Here is an 18,001-nt window from a genome sequence, read left to right as displayed (position 1 = left end):
TAAGACCTGCTGGCCTTCAAAGCCAAATGTCCTAGCAGCTTGTCTTCCCAAAGCAAGACCCCTGTGCTGGGGAGCCTGATGTGGGGCTTACACCCCTCACTCCTTGTGGAGAAAACACTGCAATTGTAATTATTCTCCCATTTGTGGATCACCCACCTGGGGGTATGGGTCCTTTATATCTTTAGTCGTATAAGATCTTTTCTGAGGTTTCAGTCTTTTTCATCCAGAGGTGTTCTATAAATAGTTGTAATTTGGGTCAGCCCATGAGAGGAAGTGAACTCAGGCTCTTTCTAATCTGCCATCTTGGCTGATCTCTCTGGTAGGTTTATTTTCAATTCAGTTATTGCTCCACTAAAAAACTCACTTCACTACATGTTCCCTCTGACTTTTAACAAGATTTTACTATTGAAGTAGTACGTGATCCAGTATCTCTTGTTTTCCAATACGAATCACATTATTTTAGATGTCTTATTTTTCCACCAAAGCGGAAAATGATGCTTGCTTATCCTTCCCCAGAGTTGAGGTAAGCAGGCTACACCTGTTAAACTGATGAGAAAACCAAAATAAAAAGATGATAATTGACTCATCTTTTATCATATAGCCAATTAAGAGTGATGGAAAGCTGGAACCCCGATTTCTTGCCTTTTAGGTCACACATATAGTTAGTTGTGGGCCAGTGTTAAACCCTTGTCACTTGATTTGAAAACCACACCACTTAGTCTCTGACATAGTCTTATTACTAGAACTTACTGAAACTCTGATTGCCAGAAAGCACAGAGCTTCAGGGTCTTCTGACTGTAGAGGAATTGTTTTAACATGAGTTGAACCATATTTGAATATGCAATTTGAAGACATAAGACCCCAATTTGGCCTGTGTTTATGTTTAGCTATTATTTCATTTCCCTTCATTACAGCATAGACATATAAGCATATACATTGATATTTTAATAATTATGAGTATGTATACTTTTAATTTATAGGTAGTTGTCTGTAAAACGGTTGCTCCTTTTCTCAGTAATCAGCTTTCAGAGAAACATTGGTCACTGATATCTGGCAAATCATTTCCTGTTTATTTCTTCTAGAATTCTAGTACCTGCTCTTATCTGTCTTCTGTGGTGTAGACCTTTACTATGGCTACTATAGATTACCCACTGTCCTGTAGTCAAGTTCAACTGAAAATGCGATCGACATCCCTCTGAGGTACTCTTCATCTACTATTCCCGCAAAATAACCAATGCTCCACCAAATCTGGCTTCCTCAGTATTTTCCATATAGCCTTGCTATTAGTCTATCTAGTGACCTGTGATACTATCTTTTATTTTATAGATGAGTTTTCTGATAGCACTTCAATCAGCAATAATTCCCACTCTCATCTGCATTGCCATAGAACTTTTTGAAAAAACATCTCTGAAGCATGTTTCCATGAATTGATCGTATATGGGTCTCAGTGCTGTGTTTTAATTTTAGTACACCATAGTACACCATAGTGACTAAAGACAATAGACTTTAGTCTATTGTCTCATAACAATCAAGAGAATAGTGAAAAACTAATAATTACCTGTATTCCAAGTGAATGCCAAACTCCTTTTCTCGGTCAAATTAATGTCATCAATGGAGAAATTCAGGTACTTTATGAGAATGCGGCTATTGATTTGTGGGTCGTAGAGTGTAACTTGTGATTGCAAAAGGAGGTCATCATGATCAGAACTGTAGCAACTTAATGCTAATGACTATGTGACTGAAGGAAAGAAAGTTAAATGACACCTCATCCAAAACCTTATTTCACTTGCCCCCTGACAAATATGTGGGAGGCACATAATCAATACAGATACGTGACTAGCTATGAGGCATGAGGAACAGTAAGTTCAAGAAGTCTGGAGTTTTAAGTCCAAGCAAAGGAGAGGATAGTGATGCATTTAAAAGTGAAGGCATAGGAGCATGAAAATTTGGAAGGGAAACTAATGAATTTTCATCTACTCAAATGAAGTTCAATGTAACTTCAGGCTTGTTTTGTGCAGTAAACAGAAGGCTGTTAGGTGTGTAGCTTTGATGTTAAGAAAATAATTTTGGAATCATCCAATAAGGGTGATGTTTGAAGTTGTGGGAGTGAAGTCAATTAGTGAAGATATGTAGTGTGAAAAGGAATGCACTGTGAACATGGGACCTGGAAAATGTACTTTGGGACAAGTGGAATAAGCTGGTGAGAGATCTTAAGATGCAATAGTATAAAATGTGGTTTAAAGTAGCCATGCTGTTAATAAAGATATCATACTCAACCGTGTCAGATGCCTCAGATTGTTGTTCAAGAATAAGGATCAGTGGATTTGATGATTAGTTCATTGGTGATTAATCTTTACAAGAACCGTTTTAGTAAAATGGTTGGGGTCAAGGAACTAGATTCCATTTTGCTTAGAGACAAAAGGGAGACGAGGAATTAAAACAATTATATCTAACTACTATTTTCCTCAAAATTAATGTAGTTTAATTGTGTTATTTTTCTTATGAGAGTAATATATATTCATGCAGGAATTTCACATAACACAGAAAAGTATGAAGAAGAAAATAAAGAAATAAAAAAAAAGGATCAAAATCATGCAAAATTTCAAAAAAATCAATGATTAATAATTTAGCAAACATTTTTTCCAAACTTGTATGTAGTTACTCACATACAACACAAGGCAGATATATATGATTGCATATAATATTAGATATATACTCACATGTATGATTGCATGTATCAATAATATGCCAGTTTATAATATTTCATTCCATTCCATAATATAGTAAAGATATTGCCTTATTAATATAAAATGCATTTAATGGATGCAGGCTAGTCCACTATACTTATGTAAAATAATTTATTTAACAAATTCATTATGTACAGAAAATAACATACATATTTTTGCACTTGTCTAATAATCACCTTTGAATAAGTGCTAATAATGGCATTCCTGTTTTGAAGATTATACGTTTTTAAATCATTTTCATATAGCTTACCAAATGCTTCTCCAGAATGTTTTCATCACGTTCCACTCTAGGCAAGCTGAAGTAAAGTTTTCCCATATGCCAAATGTAGACTAAAAGGACAGCATAACATCAGCATATTAACTGTTAATTAGCATTTGTTTGTAATGGATACCATTACTTTTGTTACTTGACCCTTTTCAGCAATACTCAGCACTCAGGAACCAAAAAGCAATAGATTGTCCTAGATTTGAAAACTGAAATGGCACACAGGGCAAGCAGAGGTCAGAATGAGTAAGGAGCAGATCTACAGATATGTGAAATTAATGATGGAACTGCTGGCTAATACATCTAAAAGGGGTAAGGATGCAGTGAGGGATGGGTGTGAACTGTAAGGGATAAAGCTCATAAGAACAAGACATGTTTGGATAAAGAAATGCATGTGTCTAATAAAAATGAAGATCGTTTGGAACTGAAGAGATCTAGGCCCTATGAGGGTATAGTTAAAAGGCTCATTAACTTGAATGTTGAGAACCAGACCAGAGAAGAGTAATCAAACAACATAATGATCAAAGTAGGTTTAAGTCAATGGCGAAAAGAGAAGACCCCCATGAAGTCTGAGATATATATCACAACTGAGTGGCACAGGCATCAAAAACGGAGCAGTTACTGATGAATGATGACAGGACAATGGTCTCAATACAGCAATGAGGAGTAAGGAGAACACTGGCCCCTCCTTGTGCATTCATGGGTATGAGTGTGGGAGAGGTTTTCAGGGTAGGTAGAATTATCAGGGTTAGGCTGAATTTCAGTTCAGGTGAGGACTTGGTGACACTGTTCTAGAAAAAGTTTAGATCATAGGACTTTTTTTTTTCCCCTAAAATATCTAGAAAGCAAATCCAGTTGAGCAGTGTCCAGAGAATGGAAATGATATGGTTTGATTATCACCACAGCGTTCCCAAAATCAATGTATTTACCTTTTGTTCAGCTTTTTATTGATTTCTTATGCTGCATTATGGCAGTAAGGTCACCACTAAAACAAATAGATGAACAAGCAAGACCAATAACTATGGTTCTATAATACATTATAAAATGAGACATTTTTTAGTACAGAGCACTTGATACCTACAATATTTTATATTTATTATTTAAATATCTTATGCATACGAACACAATGCTGAGTTCCTACCGGGGCCAAACTTCACTAAATGTACTGTTGTGCCTCTGAAGGGCAGAATTTCCCCAGACAGACCATCAGGTGACTTAGAAAATACAGCAAAATATATTATTTTTAAAATGTTTTACTTCTTGATTTAGTGTAATGTAAGTAAATCTAAGAGAAAATAGAAAAATCTACTCTGCTTACTACAAGTGTTCAGGGAATGAGACAGCATTATGGTATTATTGTATATATCATTCTGTGATTGAAATATTTCTCAAGGCTTTTAGATGTGCCTGGCTTACTTCTAAATTATCATTTATGTGAAAATTCCCCCATTAATTTATATCATATTTATTGACAAAAAGTCCTTTTTTTTGTCATGTGCAAAAATTTCATACTTGTGAATTTGTCTATGAAATTTTACCACACAGAATATAAAACCCTATGAAGTAAATACTGTTTTCCTTGTGTTTTTTTAATGAGAAAAATAAATACAGAGAGGTTCAATAAGTAGCAAAAATCAAACACCCAGAAGCAGGTGGGTTTGGGGTTTAAAACATGTTTAAGAGCATTTCTGTTTTGCTAGAGTATTCACCAGGAACATGGTTTTTACACAAATGAATAAATGTATGCAAGAAAAGTTTTGTTCTTGACCAATGAATGTATCAACAATAAAGGAGAATAGATTAATTAAACTGAAGAAAATGTTGTATGATTGAGAAATTCCATGTTGCCCTGACTGTTATCTTTGATCAGACCAAATCTTTAGGTCAGCAAATGAGGTATGGAAACCCTACAAAGTTACTGAGATAACCTGAAAAAAAAGTAGAACAACTCTAAAAGCAATTCCGCCTTAATCACTTCTCATTTTCCTAAGTCTAAGACAATATTCTTCATTAAATTAATTCTTTGTTACTCAATGCCTACTAGGAAGGGACTTGATAATATCAAAAGTTGCAGAGGCTGTCCTAAGGAAAAAGCTGACCCTCGGTTCAGACTCCTGGAAAGAATCTGAGGTGGTGCTGGGAAGGGAAAGCACCTAGAACAGCAAAGATGACTAAATGTTTGTGAAATATGAATCTGTGTTTGCACAAAGCATTCTTTTGCATTTAAACAGAACTTGGAGGCGTTTCAAGAAAATGGATGAAAATACAAACATCAACTGAGTTTTGAAAGAAAATTAGAAGGGAAAAATTGGAAGGAAAATTTGTCTCTTAGACAAGTTCTGTGCAATTGAATGTAGTTTCCCTAGGTGCTGGGGTTAAAATGAAGAAAAGAGCATGTCAACAGTAGGGCACTAGAGAATGGACTTGAGGATACGGGGAGGGGGAAGGGTAAGCTGGGACAAAGTGAGACAGTGGCATGGACATATATACACTACCAAATGTAAAATAGCTAGTGGGAAGCAGCCGCATACCACAGGGAGATCAGCTTGGTGCTTTGTGACCACCTAGAGGGGTGGGATAGGGAGGGTGGGAGGGAGGGAGACGCAAGAGGGAAGAGATATGGGGACATAAGTATATGTATAACTGATTCACTTTGTTATAAAGCAGAAACTAACACACCATTGTAAAGCAATTATACTCCAATAAAGATGTTTAAAAAAAAAAAAGAGTAGGGCAATTAAGAAAGAAGGGGCATGGCTCTTACTTGCAAAGGGATAATTGGTCTCTACAAGCTTGTTACTTTTGTTGTTCACATCTTCTATGTCTTACTGATTTGTGTGTGTGTGTATGTATGTGTCTGAATGAACAATATATCACTGAGAGATGTGTTCAAATCTGTTATTCTGGCTATGGATTTTTACATTTCTGTTTGGAAAACTGGATATTTTTGCTTTCTATATTTTGAAACTGTGCTTTTAGTTGCAGGCATTTAAAAAATACTGTATTTATTGAACTATTTTCTCATATTCGTGGAACCTCCTAAGTGATGATTTTTACTATTTTGTCAGATATTAATAAACTATACCAGCTTTCTTTTAATTAGTATTTAATGATATCTTTAAATACATATGTATATACATACATACGTACATACATACATACATATATATATATATATTTACATCCTTTTGTTTTCAATGCTTTTCTTTCTCTTTGTCTTTCTTCTCTAGTAAGAACCAAGGCTAAGAATTCCATTATATCCCCTGTGGGGAGGGTATTTTTCTATTTTCCAAGGTGAGAGGGTCACTTTTCAGGCTCTGAAGTGATTTCCTACCCAGCTTGGCCTTGGCTTTGTCTCCTCTCCCCTACAGTCCCCCATTAAAATGCATGCTTCTGCTTAGCAAGGATAGACTGATATCCTCAGGGTGCTAATTTATCTCACAGGATTCAGACTTTCCAGTCCTTTCTGGACTCAGAAGTTTTCTCATTCTTCCCAGGACATTTTTTTGTAGCTATGCAACACTGGAAACTTTCCTATAGATAACTGGTATGCCATGTCAGTTAACATTTAAATAGTGTAATAGGGCTCTTTTAAAAAACTAAATGGGGAAGATGCAATCTCAACCTATCTTAGAGTTTTAGGATGCTGGTACCACTTTGTTTATTACTTCTACTCCCAGATAAATGATCCTATAAAAGCTTCTCTTCCTTCTGATTGTCTTCCTTTTGATGGTGACTCATGGTCTCTTTGTCTAAACTCATGGATTCTTATTCCTGGTCTACATTATATATTATTATGAGATTATGATCTATCTCCTTCTTTTTCCTATACTCATACCCTGTGGGTAGACACATAGTCATTTGCTGTTTACTATGATCTAGACCTTGTGATTAGAAGTGAGGTATTAAGGCAACTAAGACACATTTCCTGTGGTCATGAAGGCCAAAGGATAATTTGGAAAATAATATGTGTAAGTGAATCATTTCAGTACAGTGAGATATGTACAAAGAAATATATGTTGTATGCACCAGGGTTGGTGTGATGATTCACTATGTCTGTAAGATTCAGGAATGGCCTCAGAGAAGAAGTTCTGGGTGAAGAGATTTTTAAAGTATAATTAGGACTTCCCAGACAGAAAAAGAGCAGCATAGCAATCCAGTCAAAGGATTAGATTGTGCGTATATATTTCACTGTGATACTCTAAGATTTGAGGTAAATTGTAAATACATTGGAATAACCAGGAGAGATAACTAACAGAGAGATAATAGAAAATAAAATTAGAAACACTGCCAAGTAACTACATTATTAAAAGCCTTTTTTAGAATGCTAAGGAAAGAGAAGGCATTGAAAGGCTTTGTGTAGATGAATAATATTGAAGAGTTTTGTTTTTAATTAGATAACTGTATAATCAAGGCTGTAAGTTTTGAGATTATTGTAAAAGTATAAGGAAAAGATGTTGAGGCACCAAACCGAGCCAGTGGTAGCAGGGATAGGAGCAGAACCAGACAAGGCAAGGTTAGACTGTGAAATCAGAAGAATATGGTGCTGACTAGGTAAAAAATACTGGAAGATGCAAGAGCTAAGATAACCGAAAAGACATGGTTGACTTTGAGATTTCAGGATTATTATATGCATTAGAGAAAAGTACAAATGAAAGAGAAGTGATTTTTAACTTTGTCTCTGTTGAAGTTGAGTTCGATAGAGGATATCTATGGGGCTATGTCTCCAAATCAGATAGAAATTTGAGTTTTGGGGTATAAAGAGAGTCTTAAGTCAAAGATATATTGATTTGGAAAATATCAGAATATACATAATTGTTGAAGCTATGATAATGATAGCTTATCATTAATGAGGTAATGAGGGGAAATGTCATTTAAAAAATGGTTAGGCTAAAAAGAGAGAGACACAGGGATAAAACTGATAAAGAATGAGGATATGAGGAGGTGATTGAGTCAACAAAGATGATGGGGGTGGTGGGATGGGTTATAGACCTGTGACATAGGAGAGTTCAGAAGGCTCTATGATGAAAAACAAAGGAGAGGTTTCAAGCAGGAATTTCCATTGATCAAGAGTATCAAATGCCAGAGATTTGAAATAAGATGATAACTGGATAATTAGGACATTGTTAGTTAGTAGGTCATTGTTAGTGACCTACTTAGAGCATTTTGTTCCGAGTAGGTGGTCCTACTCGTTAAAGAAATAACCTACTCCCCTAGGCATCAGGCCTTTAAATACCTTTAAATAGAATGTGAGTATGCTTACTCAGAGTTATTGGAAAAACACTCATGACTATAGGAGCCCTGTTTTCAACAGTAAAATTAATTTAATAATGAAGTGGCTTTGATTTACCAGAGTTCAATCAAATAATTTGAGGGAATGAATACAATGACTTTTCCATTCAGCTGTTTCATTAAAATTAATTTTGTTTTTTAACTACCAAGCAAGACACACTTATTGAAAGCAAAAATATATTTTTAGTTTTGCTGTTGTTTCAAGAAAGGAGGTAGCAAATAAATGATGGCGTATCCAAGTTAGGATCACAAATCTTGCTTGCTTTGAGATTGAAAATACCCTGGTGGCGCAATGGTATTGGATGAACTCTTTAATCTCTCTTGAGAAAGACTTTGTGGAGCAATCACTTGTATTTTCTTCTGTGCTGTTGAATCTTCCTCTTAAAAAAAAAAAAAACAGCTGAATGGAGAAAACTTTTTTTTTTTTACCAAGCCCTGTCTAAATTGTAACCAATGTAGTTCATTTTAAAGCACTCATCTGTCATTCACAGATTAACCTTGTACAGGATAGCTGCTCTCATTTCCATTGCCCTTCTGTCCTAGGAAGAATAAAACTCGAGCATTAAACAAATAATGAGTTGAATCTGTGAGGCATATTTAATGCAAAGAGGATTTTAATGGCATTTCTATAATTATAGGCATTGATACCTGACTATAAATCTTTATTTCCCAAATGCCACAGCATTAGGAATAGAATGATACGTAATTTGTACTAGATGTTTTTAAGAACCTTATGCCAAAATCACCTTGCTTTCTTTTAGCCTCAAATATTGGTTACTGTGGAGAGAGTATCAGATATTTATTATAGTACATAGCTATAAATATACTATGCAGAATGATTGTAAGTGTTTGAGTCTTTGCTTTTTAATTGGAAAATGATATCACCACCATGATATTGACTGTAAATCTTAGCTCAACTATGGGGTGATACTTTAAAAATCACACTTATTTTAAATAATAATAATATATCAAAAAATCTTGGTTACTCTAGTGGGCAACAAGCTACACTGAAAAAGTTACAGAGATGTGATTTTTACTGCATGAATACTTATTCTTGTAAGCTATGTCTTGGAACTTTATTGTAGACAAATTTTTAAAGTGCTTCAAAAATTCTGTGGAACGTTTGCAAGTCTGAGTTCTCCCAGCCCCTGTTTTCGGTAAAGCTTTATGGGCTCAGCTTGTACGTTTAAAGACATTTTCCTTAAAGACTTTCTTATAGCGGAGTCCATGGCAAAATGTGTGATTTCTGACACCTTTCCTGTTCCCAACAGCACCATTCTGAATTTATGTTCCCTGTCCCCTAGGGATAGAGACAACAGAATGTCTCATTCAATGGTTAATTTCTAATTTGCTACCCCTTGAATACTGAATACTCTTAAATATTTGGAGAGATATCGTTTCACCCTTAGACTTACTTCAAGGTGATTTGTTATCTTTCCAAATGCTCTTGTGCAACTAAAATCTACCTTATATACAATATGTATATTGAAATTGAATAAGAAGATACACTTTTATATGGCTTTCAGTTGTGCTCTCAGGGGAAATTTACCACATAGCCAACTAATAAATAATATTGCTTAAACTTGGCATCCATGACTGTTTAAGTGCTTCTCAGAAATTAGCCCATTAATCTTCATGCGGCTGCTTGTAAAGCAGACAGCAAGTTATCTTATTCTTCCCACTTTCCTCTGTTATCCCACTTCAGCTGCCTAGAATTCTATACTGTTGGGCCCACATCGTGAGAGGCATGTTCCTTGTGTGCTTCTCTGCAGAGTAAAGCACACATGGCGTGAGTGTCTGTCCTCCCTTCCGTGAGATGATCCAGGAAGTTCACGCCTGGCCCTTCAAGTTCTGTTTGGAGGGTGAGGCACATGATTGGTGCAGACAAACACATTGAATAAGTTGCGTGATCTCTGAGTCCTTGAAACTGATCTCTCTAGTTTGTAAACAGAGCTTCACTTCTCTTAAAGGAAGCCCTGACACCTCTCCTGTGTTCAGTCTTTGCTGGTTGTGAAAGGGAGAGTCCATTAAACGTAGAACAACAAACCTTAAAGACCTGCTTCGTTACTTTCTTACGGGTCACTCAAAAGTAAACTTGCTCTTTCCAAATAGATAAAGTTGTCTGGAGATTTTTAATTTCTTACTACCACTTTCAATGTATTCTTCTAGTTTCTCAGAAGAAAAGCCTGTGCCATATTGAGATCAAGCACAATGTGTGAAATATGATAAAGTGTTTAATTAAATAATTATGTGTTATACATATTGTACAGAGCTATCAGCTCAAACCCAGATCTCCTGATCATGGCTTATCTCTCCTCACAATATGTATGATGCTTTTCAAGAATTACATTAAATCTGAAACTGAGAATGATAAGGTATAAAATTAGAAGTCACTGATTGTAAATCAGTGACTATAAATCAGAAAGAAGAATTTGAACTTTTCCATGAAGCACAATAAATACTATTTTTAAATATTTCCTTTTAGGCCTACAAGACACTCATTATCATTCTATACTTCCGGATTCTTCTCTTCTCCAACTTTCTTCCATCTAATGACTTATAGTTCCGGTACATATATACCTGAGTAGAATATAAAGCAGGCTCATTTATTTTCATAATAGGAATTGTACTATTACCTTATTACATGCAGTATTGATGGCTCATAATCCCCAAACATTCACAGATTCAAGGGGAAACCAATGACTCAATTAACTTCTACTTGAGTAGTTACCAGCTGTTGGGAAAAGGTCTGTGTATTAAGAGACGCATTATTCAGTTGGAGAGTGACAAATGAGTAAGCATGAAGACACATCTACTGCCCCGTGAGTGATGTGACAACAGATACTATTTATTTCATTAGTGGTACTTGAAAGGGGGCCCAAGGTGTCCTAAATCTCTTTTTCTCAATACTTGCAACTACCTAAGAAGGGACTAATGTGGAATGGACTTTGTCTTGTTTAATGGACTGTGTATAGTTCATAATGTATATTTTCGTGGGAACATTTTAGCTCTGTGTCAATGCTCATTCATCATGATGTTGCTTGTTTTTTTTAAACCTAAATAGACCAAAAGATTAAGTAATCTTTTGCTCTTTGATATATTTACCAGACAATTTTTTATAAATAATTAAGTCTGGAGAATTTGAGGGGTTGTAAAAATCCTAAAATTCCTTTCTATCATAAAGAGAATACAATTAGTACTGCAATACTTGAAATTTTAAAATTTTTGTACAATTTACAAAGTAGCAAAATAGCAGTATGCAGAACCCATGTATTTTGAGTTAAACCTTCAGATAGGAAAAACAAGAATAATTGGTTTAGGGGCATCACCTCTTACATAGGTCACATTTATGCTCTCCTCTATCTTTTGGTATTAATTAGTCACCTTTAAATTAATGTTGAATAGACATAAAGAACAGAAGGTAAATGTTGTCTTCAAATGAGTGATTGAGTTAAAAATGGGGAAAAGTGTAGGAGAAAATTACCATCCATTTTGTTATGGTTAACATCTGAACAAATGTGCAGTTGTGGTAAACTTTTCTGTTATCTGCTTTTACTTTTTATAAACTTTTCTATTACCTGCTTTTACTTTTTATATATTTCTATTGAAGCCTGTTAAGATATTTCTTGTCTATGTACTTTTATCCACATATTGATCCTTGTTTTTGGCAAGATTTCATTCTTATAATTAGCTTTATGTATACCTGGACATTTATTTCATTAGAAGAATGTCATACAAGTCTCAAAATTTTCTACTGGTTAACCTTAACTGGGTCTAGTTAAGATAAAATTTTTACTTTATTTCTAATCTAGGATATGATCTTATCTGCTCTAAAGTTCGTAATATCTGAAATTCTCTAGAGGTCATGTTAATTTTATTATCTTTTTTTCTCCTATTGGTTTCATATGGCAAAGCCTTAACTTTTCACATAGATTTAAAGTGTTCCCCTTCAGAGCCTGTGTTACTTGGTTTTTAAAACCCGCATTCTAATTGGCTTTCTCTTACATATGGAAACACACTACATGTTGAGTTGAATTTTGAAACCTAGGTAACTTCAATTTTTGTTTTTGTGATGTAATTATATGTAGTCCCATCAAAGGAGTTTATTTTCCTTGAAAATATGAAGGTGCTATGATATTTGGAAACAGATTAGTAGTACGATTTGAACTCCCTCAGTGGGTTAACCTCTGTGTTAATCAGCAAGGGGAACAGTTTACAGATCAGTGTTAGCTGGACAAGTGTATACACACACAGACACACACACATCCCTATGTATATAAAAATGACAAACCAGTTTTCTTTAATGCTCCAAAGGGTTTTCTTCCTACCGCACTTCTGAAATCATTGTTTACTGTGACTATGATAGTTTTCTTATTGTTAGCATTCTATTTTCCCTCCCCTGTCTTTACTTCTCAATGTTAATGAAGGTGCATATCTCTTACTACAATATGCCTGCTTCCTAGGTTGCCAAGCTGAAGGAGTCTGCTGTAAAATACTTGTTGTGTAATGTATGAAGATTCTGTTATGATAATATTTATTTTCAGAAACATTTTCCATTTATGTGATGTATATCTCTGGCATAAGAATCATCTGAAAAATTTATTGAAAACGCAGATGATTATTCCCCACACCTTTGAATCCTGAATCAGAAAATTTGGAGTGATTTCTACATATTTGTTTTTTGAACAAGTTTCTCCAGTGATACCAATGCACAGCCAATTTTGAAAATCATTGCCCTAGCACAGGTGTCACACATGGTAGGTATTATGTGCTTAAAGAATGATTTAGTGGGGAAATGAATAAGGATGAAAATATTAATTTAGAATCAATAAACCTTTCTATACTAAAACTAAATATAATGCATTTTTAAAAAATCACTGTTACTTATATAAAATTTTTACATTATTCTTTGGAAAAAATCTATCCTGTGCTCACAGTTCATATTAAATTTTGAAATAAAAGTAAAACTAATTACTTGTAGGTTGCTTTGTCAGCAATTGTCATTTCCAACCCTTTCAGTTATGCCAAATTGCCAAAGGCAATATGAGATTTTATTTTTTTTCCTGACATCCTATCCTGTCTGCTCATTATATTACAACTGATGCATTGTCCTATTTGGATCTATTCTCATGTGTCTGGGCATCCATATTTTATTTGGATGTGCATATGAAAAGTCTTGGTAACCTGATTTGCATCTAAGTATTTATTATTGGTGATATGCCCTTCTACTTTATCCATAAGTATAAGAAGATATGGAAATATGATGTGATATTCATAGTTTAAAGGTTATACTTAGTGTCACAGGTACAAAACTTGAAATCTAACTCCCTTTACATATCTAAGTTTAATTTTTTTTGATCACTTTATCATTGAACTATAAAGAACCTAAGTATCAGAATCAATAACTTACAGTTCTTTTTTCTTGACATATAGCTTGTTATCTTGAGAAGTTTCTCAACAATAAAAATGAATTTTGACAGAGATGACTACACTGTATTAGTAAGTAACACTGTAGTGAATCCTATAATCATGGCAGAGCTTCATAGTATGGACATGCATGACGAAGGAAGTTCCGTGGCTAGTTCTGTGAGTGCCTTTTTGGGAACTATGGCTAACGTGCTTAGAACTTTCATAGTATCTCTATATACCTTCAACATCCATTCACAAACACTCTTTATACCACAATGATGACTAGTTTTAGGGCCATTCTACCAGACATGAGAAAAGACTTCTTAATTTTTGTCAGGTCCTACATAATTAATTCATTTTATTAGGAAGTAGGTGAGAATATAGAATTTTTAGAGGCAAGAAATAGTTACTTAAATATCTTTAGTGAAGGTACTTTTACTTTCCATTGAAGATAATCTTAATCGAATATCACCCTCACTGGTTTTCAGTCTTCTGTTAGTAGTTTTGACCCACTAGTAGAACACAAAGGGAACAAATTATGTAGAGTCAGCCTCTTTTTTTTTTTTTTTAATATTTATTTATTTATTTGGTTGTGCCAGGTCTTAGCTGTGGCAGGCGGACTCCTTAGTTGCGGCATGTGGGCTTCTTAGTTGTGGCATGAGGACTCTTAGTTGCAGCATGCATGTGGGATCTAGTTCCCTGACCAGAGATCAAACCTGGGCCCCTGCATTGGGAGCATGGAGTCTTAACCACTGCGCCACCAGGGAAGTCCTGAGTCAACCTCTTTGAGTGGAGCATTGAGTACTTTGTGGATCCTCTATACCAACAATTTTGTAAATAGTTCTTTTGTAAGTAAATCCTATCTTATTTTGAATATGTCATTAATTGTTGGGATCGTAAGACAGGGAGGCATGACAAACATCATTGAAGATAGGTGGGTGCGGAGTAATATGATAGGGAGGTTAAATACAAAATATAGTATTTCTTCACCACTTAAAATAGAGTTGGTTCTTCTGTCATGAAAACTTAAAGGAATAAGTCATAGGAAAGTGAGATCATACCTAAAGTGGCAATTGTATTACTCTGTACTGTTTGAATCCCTAAACATCACCAATGCTTCATTTCTTTTTCATTTTGCCTTATTTCTTTTTAAGAAATTAAATAATTCATCTCCATGATTTACTGAAGGCCAGATGATTAGTATAAATTCAAATTGAATGATTTCATTAAGGCCACAAAATAATTAGTAGATTTGGGGTTTTTAATATTCAATTGGATATTTCTAAAAATATCTAGAAATTATATAGTCTCAAGTTTATAAAATGTTAAATGACTTCCTCTCCTTAAAGTTAAGTAGTTTTTCCTAGACTACTTTATCTCTAGTTTACATCATTTTGAATTGGAAAGCAAGAGAACTATTGATTACTTAATGGTAATCCTTAACTCATTCGAATGCAGAAGGCATGATCATATAATCCCATACAAATTTTACCAGGTCTAAGAATACTAATTCTCTTTATTTAGGTTTTGAGATGGAAGTAATAGATACAACTTAGTTGTTGGAGCACAACTCTTCTTTTATGATAAAGCATCTTAAATTTTCTACTCAATATTAGAAAATCTCAGTGAGGAACAAAGATCTTCAATCTGCAGATCTAGGAGTCACACCATAAATATTTCAAATTATGAGGACTTTGAATGGAAATAATGTAAAAATAGGCCTTAAGAACTATAAGATGATCCTCATGTAGGGCAGGATGGCAAGTAACAATATATCAGTCATCTTAGGCTTAAAAATGCTTCTGTAATACACAACCCCAAATCTCAAAAGATTTATTTCTTGCTCACTTTATACCTTTATGTGAGCTGCCTCTGTCTCTGATCCAAGTCTTCAACTTGGGTTACAAGTTGAAGTAGCAACCTCCTCTGAGACATGGTAGAGAGAAAGAGACATGGTAGGACCATAGGATGGTTCCGAAAGCTGCTGTTCAGAGGTTGCAACAGTATTGTTCATTTTTCATTGTCAAAACAAATCATATGACTAAGTCTAAGGTCAACTGTAATCCTCCTGAAGGAAGAGGCAGCTAATAGTTAAAAACCATATTTCAGTTTACCTTCTGAAAATATTTTTTCCTGATGGTATTCTGAAATACACAGTTTATCTATATCTCTGTCATAAAAATACATTTCAGAAAAATTTTTCTCAAGTAAAAATGATATTATACATTAAATGACACCTGGACATTTTTATATAAAAATAAATGCAATAAATTAACACTGTGTGAGAAAAATGTTTTTTCCTAACCTGATGCAGGAAAAATAATCTTTGTTATATTTTGCAACTTCATAAATATATGTACAACTATCTGAGCTTATTTAATGAACTACGTTTATCTCAATTTATTAACATGCTGAGATAAAGCAGAAATCTGATATATTGCTCCTCTGAAATGTACAATTATTACTATAGCACGACACGAACATCAATAATAATAATAATAATAATATGCATACATGGAGACAGCAACTTTAATAAAAATATATAAATATTTTATATATTTAAATCTCAGATTTGGGATTAAGGTAAACTTGCCTGTAAATGTCATGTTTCTATTTTAGAGATAAAAGCATAATCTTATCATATTAGTTTATAGAAAATATTTTTCATTATTAACATTTCTCTAAGATTAAATTTAAATTCCTTTTTGAGATCACTCTTTCACGAAAATTTACTGTATAAAAATCCCTCTTTCTTCATTTTCCATCATCATTAAATAAATATTCACCATCATTCAAATATTCCTTTATTATTAACCAGTATAGGACTATAAAATCTTCAGCAAATTTCAAAAGTTCGGTATAAAAAATTTTTTTTAATATTTTAGTATTTTTAATTTTAGGCTATTTGCATAGCCCATATGAATGGGAAATATATTGAAGTTATTTATATTAAATAGTAGTAACTGACTATTAGCAAGTATGGAAATTAGAAGCTCCGTTCAAAATCATAAAATTAGGTGTGAATTTATTCATAAATCTATTCTTACTGGCAAGAAGAATGAGTGCTTAAAAAAGATAAAGGGCGGATCTAAGCTCCCAGGGGAAGATATTTAAAAAGAGAGATTTTAAACCTTGCCTTGTTTAATTTCTTCCTTATTCCCTCTCTCCTTCCCTTCTCTGTTTCCCTCCTTGGCATCTCCCCTGCCTCATCTTTTTAAAAAGTATTGCATTTAAACACTGTAGCACATGGTAGAACTAGCAAGCAATATTATTATAACATAAAATTTAGAATGGAAGCTAAATTTCTTACATACTTGAATTTTTTACAAGTGTGTTCATTACCATAAAAATAGTCCTGCAATTTAGAAATGATAACTTTGTTCCCTTTTAATGATAGGAGACAAAGCACATCTCAACACATCATCAACATATATTTGACGGTTCACTTTTTATTGCTAATTTCTCCTTATCTGGATGTATTTTGGTATTTTAAAATTATTAGAGAGGAGAAAATTATAGTACAAATAAATTAATTTTTACTTGAAGTATTTATGAATGAAATCTAAATTCTCCTCTGAGTCTATCAAAGAGACAAATTCGTTTCACTACATTGAATATTGGTTTCAGGAGGATACGGAATACACACTGAAAACACATTACAGCTGTGCCAATCTTTTTGCAATTATTTTGAATAGTTGGCTATTTGCCCCATTTGACAGTTTGTGAACATGGTGAATAATTTAGCATTCATGCTGCTGCTGTTTTGGCACAATTAACACGAATCGCATATCCGCTGCTTTTCAAACTGATTGCAATATGGGGGGAAAGAGAATCACTGCCTTAATGTTCAGTTCTTTGTACTCTGTTTTTCCAAACATGACAATGCCAAATAAAACACAGTGAAGACCACTTTGTGCGATGACCTAAAAGCCTCCGAGGACATCCCTTTTTATTAAATTCCTGATACCAATTTAGATCTGGTATCTAACTTTAGAATTTTCTTGGAGAGTCTGTCAACTGGACGTCCATGTATTCCAAGCATGTGCAAAATATTTATGGACCTCTGTGCAAAGCCAAAGACTGCCATGTCATTACGTGTATTATCGTCCATTTGTCATTCTGCCTAACATGACTCAGAGGCAATGGCTATTACACAATTTCTTTTTTATTCTCAGTGGCATAATTTGAGTTTAGTCTTCTGTTGTTCTGTTTTCATCTGACAAAAAAATGTCAGTATAATTTAAACTTGAGAAGGGGTCAGAGTTTGAAAAAATAGTTTAAAAATATA

At 34.1% G+C, this 18,001-nt stretch overlaps 1 protein-coding gene across 4 annotated transcripts in view; it reads left to right on the top strand.

The window, feature by feature from the left end:
• SEMA3A (semaphorin 3A) overlaps positions 1-18,001 on the top strand; it is a 502,916-nt gene that overhangs the window by 235,170 nt on the left and 249,745 nt on the right. The window contains exon 1 of one of the 4 annotated variants that reach the window (XM_082398308.1): positions 1,338-18,001. This exon is cut by the window's right edge and continues 18,528 nt beyond it. The exons of the other annotated variants lie outside the window; for them this stretch is intronic. The gene's annotated coding sequence lies outside the window, so the exon portion shown is untranslated. Of the gene's footprint in view, positions 1-1,337 lie in introns of those variants that run through there. 4 annotated transcript variants of the gene reach the window in all.

This window comes from Balaenoptera borealis (genome assembly GCF_965194805.1).
Source record: "Balaenoptera borealis genome assembly, chromosome: 7".
Classification (NCBI taxonomy): domain Eukaryota; kingdom Metazoa; phylum Chordata; class Mammalia; order Artiodactyla; family Balaenopteridae; genus Balaenoptera; species Balaenoptera borealis.
Note: the sequence above shows the minus strand (reverse complement) of the source record. Positions and strands in the feature narration are given on the sequence as shown.